Genomic DNA, 16,309 nt, shown 5'->3' with positions numbered 1-16,309 from the left:
CAAGCCACTGCAGGAACTTGAATGAGCTTGCTGTGGAAGCGCGTCGATTACAAGCTGAAATTTCAGCTGCCCAAGTCGCTGCAGGAACTTGAATGAGCTTGCCGTGGAAGCGCGTCGATTACAAGGTGAAATTTCAGCTGCCCAAGTCGCTGCAGGTACTTGAATGAGCTTGCCGTGGAAGCGCGTCGAGTACAAGGTGAAATTTCAGCTGCCCAAGTCGCTGCAGGAACTTGAATGAGCTTGGTGTGGAAGCGCGTCGATTACAAGTTGAAATTTCAGCTGCCCAAGTCGCTGCAGGAACTTGAATGAGCTTGCCGTGGAAGCGCGTCGAGTACAAGGTGAAATTTCAGCTGCTCAAATCGCTGCAGGAACTTGAATGAGCTTGGTGTGAAAGGGCGTCGATTACAAGCTGAAATTTCAGCTGCCCAAGCATCACCCGTTAATAATTAGGGGGTATTATTAACGATGCGCCCATAACGGTGCGCACACTCCCAGACACCCTTAGAGTGAGTGGGGGTAGCTGTTCCGGTCGCAAAGGAGATGCCCTCGACCTGTGTGGCAAGCTCAGCCGGAATTCAACTACCTTGTAGTGACAGAAGGGGGTGGTCGTTTGGTGCCCAGCGGTCGCCGGTTCAAACCAGAGAAAGGATCGGACTCAGAAGTAACAAATAAAACACAATTTATGCACAGCAAGAGACGATACAAAGGAACACACAAGATCACTTGAAATGCACAGACTAGAGGTTCACAGAATAACAAAGGCTAAGCATGCAACTACAGAATGATTCAATAACACAGGCTTTACAACAGATCAAACACGAGAGAGTTACATAAACAAACACCAAATAGTTCACCGGGCACTGTTGAAGTCCGACGCCTCAAGAGTCACGATGTGGCCGCCATACGAGACGAGCGCCGCTCCCTTGAAAGTCCGTGGGCTTGCCAGCAGCGGGTGATCCCCGGGAGTGCAGCCGAAGCACAGGCGAGCACGTCGAAAAAAACTAACGAACTGACTGTCTAACTGACTCACAAGCGGCGCGGTCTCTTTAAATAGGGCGCGCCGCGTCCGTCTGTTAGCACGCGCCAAAGCTAGCGCGCACACACACTTAGCTTCGCTGGTTATAGCACTCCCTCTTCCTCCCGTCGAGCCGCGCGTCGTCATTGGCCAGGTCCCATAGAAGATTCTGGAATTTTCTGGCGGATTCCAGTCCGATGAACCACCGTCCTCCCCGGGCAATGGGAAAGAGGGTGACGGCAACGCGTACAAAGCCACGCGCTCTCCCGCGCGGGAAAGGAGGCTTTTATCTCCATGCTTTTGCACGCGACGCCGCGCGGGCCTCGCGCCGTACCGGCTTGATGAAAATGTGCGCCGATTTCGTGACACTGCCCCTCCCTTAAAGAATATTGTCCCACAATATTCATAACAACCACGAACATCGCGCGCACATGCATGCGCTCACAAATATATGGGGCAAATGTCCACACATTGCACAAATTTTACAACTGCTATAACACATTACAAAATTCACACATCAATGCCATGATGTTCACAAACATAGCACCACACTGTCGTCAAATACACATAAGAATCAACAACACACAGCTTTTCAAATGCGATGCGCACAAACCTAAATTTCCGAGCGTAATTCCAACCCGCGATCAGTGCGTGACACGCTTCTGTCCGCCAAGGATTCTGCCTTCGCTCTAGGCTCTCTCATTTGAGACGCTTCTATGTTTCCCGATCGGGCTACTGAAAATTCCCTGAGTCATTACTTATTGTCCCCTTGCAAATCACACAACCAATGTGTGCCGATAATTGCCCCTACGACAAGTAGCGCCGACGGATACACGGGAACCTGTGCCAACGCGCACAGACCAACAAAAAAGAGTCACTGTAATAGTGTTCTTTCCTAGGCACCGGTATTCCTTCCGCTGAAGGTGAAATATCCCAAGTAACGCCCCATAAGTAGGACAAACACTTGGGCTACCTGCATCAACGACGGCCTAGGCATTCCTGACTTTATTTCGTGTGTTGTCTCTTTCTTTTCAGTTTGCTCCTGAGGGGCTTCCTTTTGTTTATTCTTGTCTCGAGGCTTTTCTTCCGGCTTCTCATGGCCTTGCTTTCCTCGCCTTGCCTTTTTCTTTTTAGATTCACTGCAGCGCACCGACGCGGGACTTTGATCGGGATCAGCGGGAAATGTTGCGCCCTTGATATTGCCTAACACCAAATCGTAGACAGGGCGTTCCATGCACAGGGCTGTCAGTTTTCCAGAATAGTATGGCGTCTGTACTTCCAATTTTGCGTCAGGTAGCAGCTGAATTGAGCCGTGAATCAGCCTCACAGGGCATTTCTCACCAATCAGGTCATTCTCACGAATCAAACTGCGTTTAATAATTACGGCACTACTACCTGTATCTCGTAGCACAGAAATTGATTTTCCCCTTATCTTTCCCCTCGAAACCGGCATCCGATTCTCCGCAGATCCAGGTTGTGCATGTACTACGGCGTTCATCACCCGGATTTTCTTGTCCTTCTTCCGATTACCCACCTTCTCTGCTTCCTCTTCCTCTAGGTCGTGCACGACGCGGACTTTCCTGCCGTTCTTAAGCTCAACAAAGCCATCGGCATCTTCTTCCTCCAGGCGATATTCCGACTCTGACGGAGTCCTTGCGCATGCCGCCTGCGGTGCTGCCTTGTCAGCGTCGGGACACGACATTGCTTCGTGGCCCTTCTGTCCGCGTTTCACACACGAGGATGGATTGTTGGTTGCGAGTTTGCGGCAGTTAGTTGCATAATGGCCTAGTTGTCCGCAGAGATAGCAATTCGGGGGTGACTTTACGCTAGGTCTTGTCTGCCGAAATTCAGGCTTTTGAGGGGTTTCAGAATTTACAATTTCGCTCAAATTTTCGCTTCCCTGGGCTTCCAAATACTGGTCTGCAAGTTCCATCATTTCTTCCAGATTATTCGCTTTTCTTTCTTTTAAATAAAGCGACAGACCAGGGTGACAGCTGCCCAGGAATTGCTCCTTAATTAGGAGTTCGCGAAGTGCGCCATACTCTAGTTTAATTTTTGAGAGTTCAGTCCAGCGGTCGAAATAATGACTCAGTCGCGCAACATACTGTGTTGCCGTTTCACCGTCCATAGGTTTTCCAGTCCTGAACTTGTCACGAAACCCATCCGTCGTAAATCTAAACCTTTTAAGTAATGCAGCTTTCACCTTGTTATAGCTGCCGGCATCCTCAGGAGGAAGTCTTCCAAATACGCTTAATGCTTCGCCACTAAGGCAAGTGCTCAAGATGGTAGCACATTCACTGTCTGTCCAATTGGCATTTATGGCGATCCTTTCGAAGCGCAAGAGGAACGCGTCTCTTCTCTCGTCGTACTTCGGGATCAATTTAATTGCGTCTATCCGCAAGCTGCTATGTCCTTCACTGGGGCTATGCACTTCAGCAAAACCGTTGTTGTTTCCTGACTTTTGGAGCTGAAGTTTCATAGTCAGTAATTCCTTTTCTCGCTGAAATTCCTCTTCCCGCTCCTTTCGAGCCTTCTCTCTTTATTCTTTTTCCCTCTCTTTTTCCTCTTTTTCTCTCTGGCTAACCCATTTGCACAGTTCGGCACCGGACAACCCCAGCTGGGTGCCAGCCTCAATCAACTCTTTCAGATTCATCTCTGATGCGAGAACTGTTTGGGTGTAGCCTTAAGTCTGCTCAGCGAACCTCGCCTAAACGCTTCCGCGCGGCACACCCTCTCGCTTTCGCTCTGTTGCTACACAGTTTACGAGCTCTTCGTAAGCTCTTCTAACTCTTTCTCCGTCCTCTGGGCTTGAGTGCACCAAACGTCCTGTCGCGGACGCCAGAATAATTGTCACCCGGTAATAATTAGGGGGTATTATTAACGATGCGCCCTTAACGGTGTGCACACTCCCAGACACCCTTAGAGTGAGTGGGGGTAGCTGTTCCGGTCGCAAAGGAGATGCCCTCGACCTGCGTGGCAAGCTCAGCCGGAATTCAACTACCTTGTAGTGACGGGAGGGGGTGGTCGTTTGGTGCCCAGCGGTCGCCGGTTCAAACCAGAGAAAGGATCGGAGTCAGAAGTAACAAACAAAACACATTTTATGCACAGCAAGAGACGATACAAAGGAACACACAAGATCACTTGAAATGCACAGACGAGAGGTTCACAGAATAACAAACGCTAAGCATGCAACTACAGAATGATTCAATAACAAAGGCTTTACAACAGATCAAACACGAGAGAGTTACATAAACAAACACCAAATTGTTCACCGGGCACTGTTGCAGTCCGACGCCTCAAGAGTCACGATGTGGCCGCCATACGAGACGAGCGCCGCTCCCTTGAAAGTCCGTGGGCTTGCCAGCAGCGGGTGATCCCCGGGAGTCCAGCCGAAGCACAGGCGAGCACGTCGCAAAACACTGACGAACTGACTGTCTGACTGGCTCACAAGCGGCGGGGTCTCCTTAAATAGGCGGCGCCGCGTCCGTCTGTTAGCACGCGCCAAAGCTAGCGCGCACACACACTTAGCTTCGCTGGTTATAGCGCTCCCTCTTCCTCCCGTCGAGCCGCGCGTCGTCATTGGCCAGGTCCCATAGAAGATTCCGGAATTTTCGGGGGGATTCCAGTCCGATGAACCACCGTCCTCCCCGGGCAATGGGAAAGACGGTGACGGCAACGCGTACAAAGCCACGCACTCTCCCGCGCTGGGAAGGAGGCTTTTCTCTCCATGCTTTTGCACGCGACGCCGCGCGGGCCTCGCGCCGTACCGGCTTGATGAAAATGTGCGCCGATTTCGTGACACCAAGTCACTGCTGGAACTTGAATGAGCTTGCTGTGGAAACGCGTCGATTACAAGCTGAAATTTCAGCTGCCCAAGTCGCTGCAGGAACTTGAATGAGCTTGGTGTGAAAGCGCGTCGATTACAAGCTGAAATTTCAGCTGCCCAAGTCTCTCCAGGAACTTGAATGAGCTTGCTGTGGAAACGCGTCGATTACAAGCTGAAATTTCAGCTGCCCAAGTCGCCGCAGGAACTTGAATGAGCTTGGTGTGAAAGCGCGTCGATTACAAGCTGAAATTTCAGCTGCCCAAGTCGCTGCAGGAACTTGAATAAGCTTGCTGTGGAAGCGCATCGAGTACAAGCTGAAATTTCAGCTGTCCGCGCGTACCGGCCCCCGCCAACCCCTTCGGAATGTCTGGAGCCCAGGTGCGCTTGGAATGGTAGTTCGCGTTCAAGGAGTGAAAACACTCGAACGTCACGTGTTTGAGGTGAGGGCGCGTTCTCGGCAATCTCGGATCGCGCTCTTGATCCCTACTCAAACGGGCCGAGGATCATCGAAGCTCTGCGAGAGGTAAAATGGTCAACCTCACGCCGACCGCCCGACAGAGATTACCAAACACGGTCAAACGATCGAACGATGGTGACGCATGCGGACGGGCAGCGTAACATGGTGGTGGCAACGACTCAACAAGCTCTCACGGACGGCCGTACGCGAGAACTCTCGTCTGCATCAGCCTAGAGCCCGGAATCGCGGGCCATGCTTCTCTTGTGGCCGAGTTGGTCACTTGGCTCGCGCCTGCCTTCGAGTCAGGGAAATGAGGTAGGCCGCCGTTAGCTGCGCCGGCGGCCGAAGCTGATCCGAGTGACAGAGCTGCAATAGTGGCACCCTCACTTCTCAGGATCGGAACACCGACCACTACCAGGGCTCCGGTCATAGACCTTGCGATAGCAGGGACTACGTTCCGAGCACTGCTTGACACTGGTGCTAGCACTTCTCTAATCGGAGACGAAGTCGTTTCCCGCCTTCGACAGAGCGGCATTCGGGTGCGAAAGCGCAGCCTGCGCCTCCAGTTGGCGAGCGGAGAAGTATGCTCCGGCGGGGATGTGCGCCAAGGTCAATTCATGTGCGCCTCGTCGAGCGTTGGACTCAGCGCGCTCGGCGACAGCGTTTCATTCATCTGCCTGGACTGTCGGTACCAGTTATTCTCGGCCGAGATTTCTTGTCCCGTACGGGAATCACGGTTGATAACGGCAATGGTGGTTATAGGGAAAGCCCGTGCGCGCCACTCAAGCCGTTCGTCACAGCACTGACCGCGACGGCCGAAAGGACAGCTTCCGATGTGGAAAAGAGGAATACCTCCCGAGGAAGCGGCGCTCGCCCTCAGCCGCTGAATACAGCAGCTGCGGCCCGTCCCCATGCCTTGCGCGTGGGCGCGGAAGAGCGTTTGCAAGGTCTGCTGGCAAACGCCGACAACCTTACAGACCATGAGCACGGCCGCATCTTTTCGTTGTTAGGCAACTTCGAAATGTTCACGGACCGTCCAGACTGTACCAAGGTTGTACAGCACCGCATCGAGACAGGGGACGCGCAGCCTTGGAAATCCAACCCGAGACCGGTCAGCCCCGCCAAAAGGCAGGTGATGGACGCGGCGCTGCAAGAACTGATCGATGCGGGCATTGTTCGCCGCTCATCAAGCCCCTGGGGATTCCCAGTTGTGCTTGTCCCCACAAAGGACGGTAGCTCACGGCTGTACATGGACTACAGGCGACTGAATGCGGTCACACGAAAGGATGCATACCCCTTCCCGAGCGTGGACGACATTGTTTCAAACCTCAGCGGAGCGCGGTATTTTTCTACTCTGGACACTAGCAAAGGCTATCTCCAAGTAGAGATGCGACCAGGTGATGAGTGTAAAACGGCATTCACCTGTCACAGGGGTCTTTACGAATTTGTTAGGATGCCCTTCGGTCTGTCCGGAAGTACGAGCACCTTTCAGCGGCTGATCGAGCATGTACTGGGAGATGCCAAATGGCATCACGCCCTCGCCTATCTGGACGACATCGTCATCTACTCCCGCACATTCGAGGAGCACCGCGATCACTTCCGAGACGTTCTGGGAAACCTCAGAACAGCAGGTCTCACGCTGAAACCAGCTAAGGCACAGCTGTGCAGAGCTGAAGTCAGTTTGCTCGGCTACCGCGTTCAGTGAGGACTAGTGACCCCAGACCCTGACAAACTTCGCGCTATCCTAGAATTCCCGGTGCCGAATGATGTAAAGGCCCTGCGCCGTTTTCTCAGCATGGTGGGCTACTATCGCCAATTCATTCCCAACTGCATCCGCCTGCAAACCCCTCTAACAAAATTGTCAAGGAAGGCAGCTCTGTGGGAATGGGGCGAGGCGCAGCAGTCGAGTTTTCGTCAGCTCTCCCATGCCATCGCCGACACCGCGTCACTGAAACTCCCCGACCCAAATAGGCCCTTTTTGATGGGCCTATGGGCGCAGTGCATCTCCAAAAGGAGGACGAGAAACTGCGCCCTGTGGCGTTCGCAGCCGCGCACTGTCGCCAGCGGAGCGCAACTACTCAGTGCCAGAGAAGGAATGCCTCGCTATCATTTTCACACTCCGAAAGTTCGAGATGTATGTGGAAGGAACAAGGTTCGCTGTTGAAACCGATCACATGGCCTTGACATGGATTACCCGCTTACGCGAGCCGAGCGGGAGGCTGGCTCGCTGGGCACTGACACTACAGCGCTTCGATTTTGAGGTGCGCTACCGGAAAGGAGCCACAAACGTGGTCGCAGACGCGCTGTCGCGCGCGCCGGTGAATGACCCGTCCCAAGCCGCGAGAGAGGAGGCGCGGCAACTTCCCAGCTCGTCTGGAAAGGAGGGCCGAAAGGAGAAATTCCTGCCTGCGGAGCACGCGCTTCTCGTGACAGCGAAAACGCCGATAGAGATTGCATTCAGCAGGGAAGAGCTTATCAAAGCTCAACAGGAAGACTCATGTTGTCGCGAGATGGTCGCCAGTCTTCGTGAAGAGACGGACCAATCGACGCCTCTGGTCGAAGAGCGCCTAGAATCCGCGGAGAACGCGGTAGGCGCGAGCTCTAGTGCAGCTGGTATTGCTGCGAGTGAGCTGGAGAGCTTCCTGTTTGATGCTGATGGAGCTTTGCTGAAATACGTGCCTGGCAAAGAAGACTCAAACGAGGGCTTCAAAGCTGTGATCCCCAGCCAAGTGAGGCATGCTGCTTTGCAGAATTACAACGACGCAGACGGTCACGGAAGTGCACCAATGACATGGAAGAAATTATGTCGGTTCGCTACCTGGTCAGGAATGAAGGCTAATGTAGTAAATACGTACGGACCTGCCACGTCTGCTGTTGTGACCAGAGTTCCGGCCAGACTTCAGTAGCTGATAATGGAGGCTGTTGTAACCGGTGTTCAGGCCAGGCTTCAGCAGCTCACAATGGAGGCGTACTTAGCGGATGCCGGCGAGCAACCGCGAACAAAAGCAGCTAAGCGACGGCGACAACACGACACCTATTCTTGTGCTTAATGGACACGAGACGCGTAGCCGAGCAGCATTGACCCCGCTCGCCGAATTATCGAGGCAAGCAGGTGGCCCCCTTGGAATTTCGCAGAGTGAATGACCACCGTCAATAAGCGACTTCTCGGACCATTTTGCCCTGGTACCGAAACTCCATCGCTCGCACAAAATTGTCATCGACATCAGAAGATTTGCCCTCGCCACCGGAAGATGTGCAAGGAGGTTCACCCTCGGCAGTGGGCGGCACCTCAAGTGATCCCTTACCCCCACTGATTGGATAGCATCGATGAACTTTGTTTCCCCAGCTAGGGAACTGGGAATACCAAGCAATATTTAACTGACGGATTTTGTACAGATAGCTCCGTTTTCCTCTCATGACTCGTACCCTCTTCAGTATGTAGAAATTGTATATAAACTTTACTTTTTGCCTCTCCTCCCTGACTGTCTTCCGCCTCGATGCATCGTCGCCTCCTGAGCCCGCTGCGGTGAAGCTCGCCCCATGAACCAGACACACTTCAACTGGTGGCAGCGGTGGGATCGTCCACGCTTGGTCCTGGCATCGGAAATGGTGAGCGCTTGACTTTCTTTGAGAATTTGCCAGGTTTGATAACTGAGGGACTTTATCAAAACTAGTAGATTTCATTTTGTGCTTTTGAAGCAGCAGTGTTTTACGAAATTCATCGTTCAAAAGTGGACATGGACATCAGCAAGTTAAAGAAACAGGAGTTGATTTTGCTTTGCGAAGAGCTTGGTGGTATTGAGGTGGAGAAAATCCACAGAAGGCCTCAACTTACTGAGGCTATTCAGGAGTGTGGAGCGGATGGCAATGAAATTTCGGAGACTTGGGATTTCATTCAGGAGAAGTCCAGAGAGGCTAAAGAAGAGGCCATCAGACTTGAGGCTAAAGAAGCAGAGGAGAGGAAAATTGCACTCAGGCATTTATATCTTCAAATTGCTGAGGCAACGCAAGCCGGAAAAAACTCTAACAATCAGGCTGTTCCGACGGGCGCAACAATAAAAATAAAAGATCTCCTGCAGCCCTACAAGACAAACGAGGACATTGGGCTGTTCCTCGTAAATTTTGAAAGGATCTGTGAAAAGGAGGGAATTCAGCGGGACATCTGGCCCCAGAAAATATTAAACGTACTTCCTTGTGAAGCGGCTGAAGCGATTGCCAGATTGTCAAAAGGGGATGCCGAAAGGTACGATAAAGTTAAGGCAGCTCTCCTTAAAATGTACCGGCTATCAGCTGATGTATTCTGGCGCCGCTTTCGAGAGGCAGCACGGAAGCAAGGCGAGACGTTTCAGGACCTTTCGTACAAATTGAAAGCAGATCTAATCGAATGGCTGAAAGGTGAAGAGGCATATGACAGTCGCGATAGCGTCATTGAGGTAATCTGCCTTGAACAGTTTTACGGTAGCCTGGGAGAGGAAATGCGCCAATGGGTGCAAGACAGGCCCTGCAAAAACACTGGAATGCGCGGCAGAATTAGCTGACGAGTTCGCGACCCGTCGAGTATCGGAGAAAGTAAGCATCAGATCCAGTGCGAAAGTCGGTAGGGATAATCGGGCGCACTCTCACACACAGGGAAAAGTGGGAATTGCGTCGTCTAATATCCCTGTTACACAGCAAAAAGGGGCAGTAAGCAGCTCGAAGGAAGACGCGAGGAAAGAAAGGGTTTTCGAATCTAAGAAGCCGGTCGTCTGCTTCCACTGCCAGCAGCCTGGGCACGTAGCGGCCGGCTGCCGTAATTCAAAAGTGGTGTTTTCGTTTCTGGATAACGAGGACGACAACTTGCGATTGTTGCAGCCTTATCTTAGGGATCTGACCGTAAATGGCAAACCATGCAAAGTTATCCGCGACTCTGCTTCTACAATGGACGTCATCCACCCTGAATACGTTAGGGCTGGAGAATTCACGGGTGAATGCGCCTGGATACAACAGGTGGTTGAGGAGAATAGCGTATGTCTGCCGATTGCCCGTGTCGAGATCGAGGGACCGTTCGGGGTGCTTCACACTGAGGCAGCCGTCTCTCAAAACCTACCCAAGCAGTATCCCTACATATTTTCCAATCGCTCGGACATGCTGCTCAGGGAATAGGGGCTGAGTTTTGGAGACCATGCTGTCCAGGCTCTCACATGTGCGAAGCCGCGAGAAATCGAAGCGCAGACGAAGCTAGAGGAAAAGGGTAAGCATGAAACTGTAAGCCAAGTGCAGGATCACGGTGGCGAGCAGCAAGAGGATTTACTCACTAATAGCGCTGATCTAGAAAGCACCGATAGCAGTGCTGGCTGCACTGACTGTCCCGAATTATGTGCAACTGCTCAATCTGAGCCAGGAGAGGAAGTCAGTACGAATCTGGTGCTGCCGCATTCAGAGGGTTTTCTCGAGCTCCTTCGGGTGGACCGAGAAATGCTTGCCGCTGAGAAAGAGAGAGATCAGTCTCTGCAAAACTTGAGCGACTCAAGAGAAACGGGTGTGTCACGCAAAAACATCGCTTTCCAGCGCCGGTCTGGCCTATGGTATCGCCAGTTTAAGGACAGGAAAGGAGTAGAACACAACCAGCTTGTTGTCCCGTCTAAGTATAAGGCTCAAGTTCTCGCCCTCTCGCATGGAAAAGGTTGGGCCTGTCACTTGGGTATAAAAAAAACTAAAGACAGGCTGCTGAGAAAATTCTACTAGCCCGGACGTTTTAAAGACGTCGAAAAATTTGTTCAGACATGCGACACTTGCCAGAGAATTGGCAAACCACACGAGACCAGAAAGGCACCTATGAAATTAGTGCCCATAATCACAGAGCCCTTCCGGCGTGTTGTAGATGTAGTGGGACCATTGCCTGTAACTACGTCAGGTTACAGATTATTTTGACTATATGTCCGGCCACCAAATTTCCGGAAGCCGCCCCACTTAAGAAAGTAAGCTCAGTAGAGGTGGTCGAAGCGCTGCTTTCTGTGTTTTCTCGTGTGGGGTTTCCGGCCGAAGTGCAAAGTGATCAGGGCAGCATCTTTACCAGCGCTCTAACAACTACCTTCCTTGAGAGGTGCGGTATTCGCATTATACACAGTTCCGTACGGCACCCACAGAGCAACAGTGTAGAGGCCTGGCACTCCGTGTTGACAAGAGTGCTGAGGGCTTTGTGCCATGAAAACAAAACAGATTGGGAGGCTTCCCTGCCAGCTAAAATGTTTGCGTTGAGGTCCGTGCCACATGAGGCCACCGGTTTCAGCCCAGCAGAACTAGTGTAAGGCCGTTCTATGAGGTCCCCGCTTCAGATGCTCCGCGAGGCGTGGGAAGGGCGCAGAGAGGACCCCACAGTGGTTGAGTATGTGTTGCAGCTACTAGAACGTCTTCAGTCATGTCGCGAGCTAGGGGAGGCTAACATGAAATCAGTCCAGGGCAAGGCGAAACTATATTACGACCGGAACGCCCGAAAACGAACTTTTGCTGTTGGAGACAAAGTGCTCTTACTGACTGCGTCGCGGAAGAACAAACTAGATGTTTTATGGGAGGGTCCCGCAGAGGTTGTACAGCAGATTTCGGACACTAACTACGTTATTAGAATGCCGGGAAGACGCAAAGAGGTGAGGATCTACCACACCAATTTAATAAAACCGTACAGACAGAGGCAAGCCGTTGGGCAGCTCGCTCTAAATGTTCTTGAAGAGATGTAAAATGATTTTTTTTCAGAACTACAACTAGATTCCGCACTCGAAAAACTTTGCCAGAAAATTGAATGCGACGCCAAACTGGAAGTTAAACAGAAGGAAGAGCTAGAAACGCTTCTGCGAGAGTTCAGAGATTGCTTCGTTGACCGGCCCGGCAGGACTTACTTGATCGCACATGATATAGAGCTATTTTGCGACAAGCCCATCCGATGCAGGCCTTATCGGGTTTCAATCCGGCAGAAGGATAACTTGGCAACTGAGATTCAGCGGATGTTAGAGAGGGCTGATTGTACCATCCGAGAGTGAATGCACGTCCCCCATCATATTGGTTGAGGCGCCAGGTAAAGACCCTCGTCCATGTATCGGCTACCGCCGTCTGAATGAGATCACACGTGATCAGAGCTACCCGATTCCGAATCTTGAGGAAAGGGTTGATCCCATAAGTGGTGCTCATTATACATCCACGCTGGACCTCACTAGGGGGTATTGGCAGGTGCCTCTGACCGAGAAAGCGAGACGAATCGCCACTTTTATTTCCCCTCTAGGAACGTTTCGTCCCCTCGTCCTTACTTTTGGCCTCAAAAACGCGCCCCTTTGTTTTTCCCGTCTCATGGACCGTGTGCTGCAGGGTATGGGGGACTATGCTCTTCCATATTTAGATGACATAGCTGCCTATTCTAAGAGCTGGGAGGAAGAGCTCTGTCATTTGAGGGATGTACTGACACGGTTATGTGAGGCAGGCTTGACTGTGAGAGCGGAGAAAAGTCAGTTGGGAAAAGCTCAAGTGACTTATTTGGGTCACATTGTCGGACGCGGTTATCGGCACCCTCTAGAACTAAAAGTAGCGGCAATATCCGAATTCCCCAGGCCAGTCACCAACACAGATATTCGTTCATTCCTCGGACTAACCGGATGCTATCAACATTATATCCGCAATTTTTCCGAAATCGCCAGCCCCCTTACCGACAGTTTGCGAAAGAATGAACCTGTCAAAGTAGAATGGAATTTGGACAAAGAACGCTCTTTTCTGGCCCTGAAAGCGGCTCTGGCCTCAGCCTGTTTTGAGAACTCCAGACTACACTCGTCAGTTTGTGCTACAATGCGACGCGAGTGTCCGCGGTATGGGGGCCGTCCTCAGCCAGCAAGATGACAATGGAGAGGAGCACCCTGTTGTATTTGTAAGTAGGAAGCTCACCCTACGCGAGCAGGCCTATAGTGCATCAGAAAAGGAATGCGCCTGTCTCGTGTGGGCGATTCAGAAGCTGCAGTGTTATTTGGCAGGGTCTCCGTTTCTTGTAGAGACTGACCATTGTCCTTTGACTTGGCTTCGTAATATGCAGGCCAAAAATGGCAGGCTGCTTCGTTGGAGTCTAGCCTCGCAGGAGCGCGCATTTGACGTTCGTTATAGAAAGGGGCGCGATAATGCTAACGCTGATGGCCTCAGCCGAAGTTTCCCTGGGTAACGCTCTCTGGTTGGGCTCCCAGATGTTAACTGGCTACGCATATCATATATTTTTCTTTTTTTTCTTGCGAAGTCGTTTTTTTTTTTTTTTGTTGTTGTTGTTGCTGCTGATGCTGTTCTTACTATCGTTTACCTACCGCTCCACCTTGGGATATGTCTCACAGGAAGTGGCCTTCTACGGCATCTTTCATGTTACGACATGGATCAAACTTTTAACTAGCATATTTGCCAAAAAAAATCTTGTTTTTTTCCCTTGTCTCTCAGACATGGTCACTTTTGGAAGAAAACTTAAAATTCTCTGGACGAATTTTATTTTGTTTTCTTTACTTTGAAATGGCAATCATTGTTATGAGGCAGTCTTGCACTTCTCAGAGATTGTTTTGCGCTCGCTGCTTGCTGTGTTTTGGGCTTTGAGTGGCTGAGTCTGCTAGCGCTGTTCAACAAGGAAGCAGGAACCAGATGGCCAGGTTTGACGTGGCCAGACCGACCAGGCTGAACCGACTCCAGGTCTCTACAGGGTGCAGCGTTGGCTGCTAACACTACGAGACCTCTTCGGGCGGCGGACGGGCTGTTGTGACCGGAGTTCCGGCCAGACTTCAGTAGCTGACAATGGAGGCTGTTGTAACCGGAGTTCCGGCCAGGCTTCAGCAGCTCACAATGGAGGCGTACGTAGCGGATGCCGGCGAGCAACCGCGAACAAAAGCAGCGAAGCGACGGCGACAACAGGGCACCTATTATTCTGCTTAATGGGCACGAGACGCGTCGCCGAGCAGCATTGACCCCGGTCGCCGAATTATCGAGGCAAGCAGGTGGCCCCCTTGGAATTTCGCGGGGTGAATGACCACCGTCAATAGGTGACTTCAGGGACCATTTTGCCCTGGTACCGAAACTCCATCGCCCACCCAAAATCATCATCGACATCAGAAGATTTGCCCTCGCCACCGGAAGATGCGCAAGGAGGTTCACCCTCGGCAGTAGGCGGCACCTCGAGTGATCCCTTACCCCCACTGATTGGATAGCATCGATGAACTTTGTTTCCCCAGCTAGGGAACTGGGGATACCAAACCATATTTAACTAACGATTTTGTTTGTACAGATAGCTTCGTTTTCCTCTCATGACTTTTACCCTCTTTAGTATGTAGAAAGTGTATATAAACTTTACTTTTTGCCTCTCCTCCCTGGCTATCTTCCGCCTTGATGTATCGTCGCCTTCTGAGCTCGCTGCGGTGAAGCTCGCCCCCTGAACCCGACACACTTCACTGCCAAGAAAAGAAGCCGTGCGGTAGAAAACCGCCGGGCCTGCTTCAACCGACCGTGAGCACAAAGCCATGGGAAACTGGCGTGCGATCTGATCGGACCGCTGCCGCGCAGCAAAAGAGGGCACAAATTTGTGTTAGTGGGGACGTGCCTCTACAGTGGAATCGCTGAACTCTACCCGCTGCGAAACGCCACAACGAAAGAGATCCTGACGAAGCTTTCAGGATTGTTTTGCCGCTACGGGTTTCCGGAGAGGTTGATCACTGACAACGCCTCGTACTTCACAGCGAAAATTTTCGTGATACGTGTGCCGCCACGGGCGTACGGCAGCAGCGAACGACGTGTTATCATCCGCAGTCAAATGTGACACGCCGCATTCGCGATGTGAAGCCACTACTGGGGGCATACGCCCGGACGCACAACGACTGGGATGAGCACCTCAACCTCAAGCACCTCAAACCTTTCGCAGTGCTCTGGAGAAAAGTTGCCACCACCAAATAAAGATTAGCTTTGACAACCAGGTTGGCCGGCTGCTGGCCGCAGGATTCCCAAAAGCACTTCTGAATGCTGTAGCAGAATCGTTGCTACCAAGAATGAATAGGGGCCACAAAAAAGTGCCCAAGCTTACTGAAGCCGAATGGAGGAAACTTGAGGTACTGCCGTATGTGCATGGGATTTCCCATAATATCAAAAAGGTTGCTGTGAGGCAAGGCGTTAAGGTCGTCTTCTCAGCTCCTTGCAAGCTATCAAGTCTTTGTTCTTGTGTCGCCTGGCAGATTTAAGGCCCCTGTGTGCTCGACGCGACATGCTGATTGTTATATTCCTTGTGCCACACGTGTTATTTATTAGATCCCTCTAGTACGTGAAAAAGTTTACATCTGCCAAACTGGCCGGTGTATTTATGATAGGCTGCGAGAGTATCACGACTCTTTGTCACACACCAGCGGAGCTAATTTGTCTCGCCATTGTACGGGGATTGTGGTTGTTATCCGCTGTTTTCAAATGTCACGTGTCATGGTAGGGGCAAGGGTAAAGTAGAGCGCGAAGTTCTTGAAGCTTATCACATAAGTGTGCAAGGACATAATTGTATTAGCACAGCATTCATATCGTTGATGCAGAAAGAAATAAGTTTTTTTATCTCAAAGACCCTAGTGCCTTGGCTATCTTCGAAGAGTTGCTGTTCTTTGTTGTTTTTTGTCGCTTTTATTCTGTGTATTGGACGTCGAGCTGCGCATGCCTTGCAAGGTTTCTTGGGAAATGTTATTATTTCAGTAAAGTACAGTTGTTAGTCCAGCCACCGTGTGTACATCGTCTTTCTTCGTCCTCGTCCCTTGGCTGGTTATTATTCTCTAAGACAATGTACCAAATGACCCAGATTTCAGCCCTCCTTCAAGATGAGACACTCATGTTTTAGTATTAACGGCGAGTAAGCAATCATAAGCGTCTTCCTTCAATACATTTTGTGGTTTTCGTGTTCCGAAAACATAGAAAACATAAATGTAACACACGCACACCGCATTGATGTTCATCTGGTATGTTCATGTTCTCTGCAGCAGAGTAAAGGAAGCACTGATTTTTCCTCTCA

This window comes from Amblyomma maculatum, chromosome 1 (assembly GCF_055883805.1).
Source record: "Amblyomma maculatum isolate TAMU_Amacu chromosome 1, ASM5588380v1, whole genome shotgun sequence".
NCBI classification, from domain to species: Eukaryota; Metazoa; Arthropoda; class Arachnida; order Ixodida; family Ixodidae; genus Amblyomma; species Amblyomma maculatum.
This window is presented reverse-complemented; position numbering follows the sequence as displayed.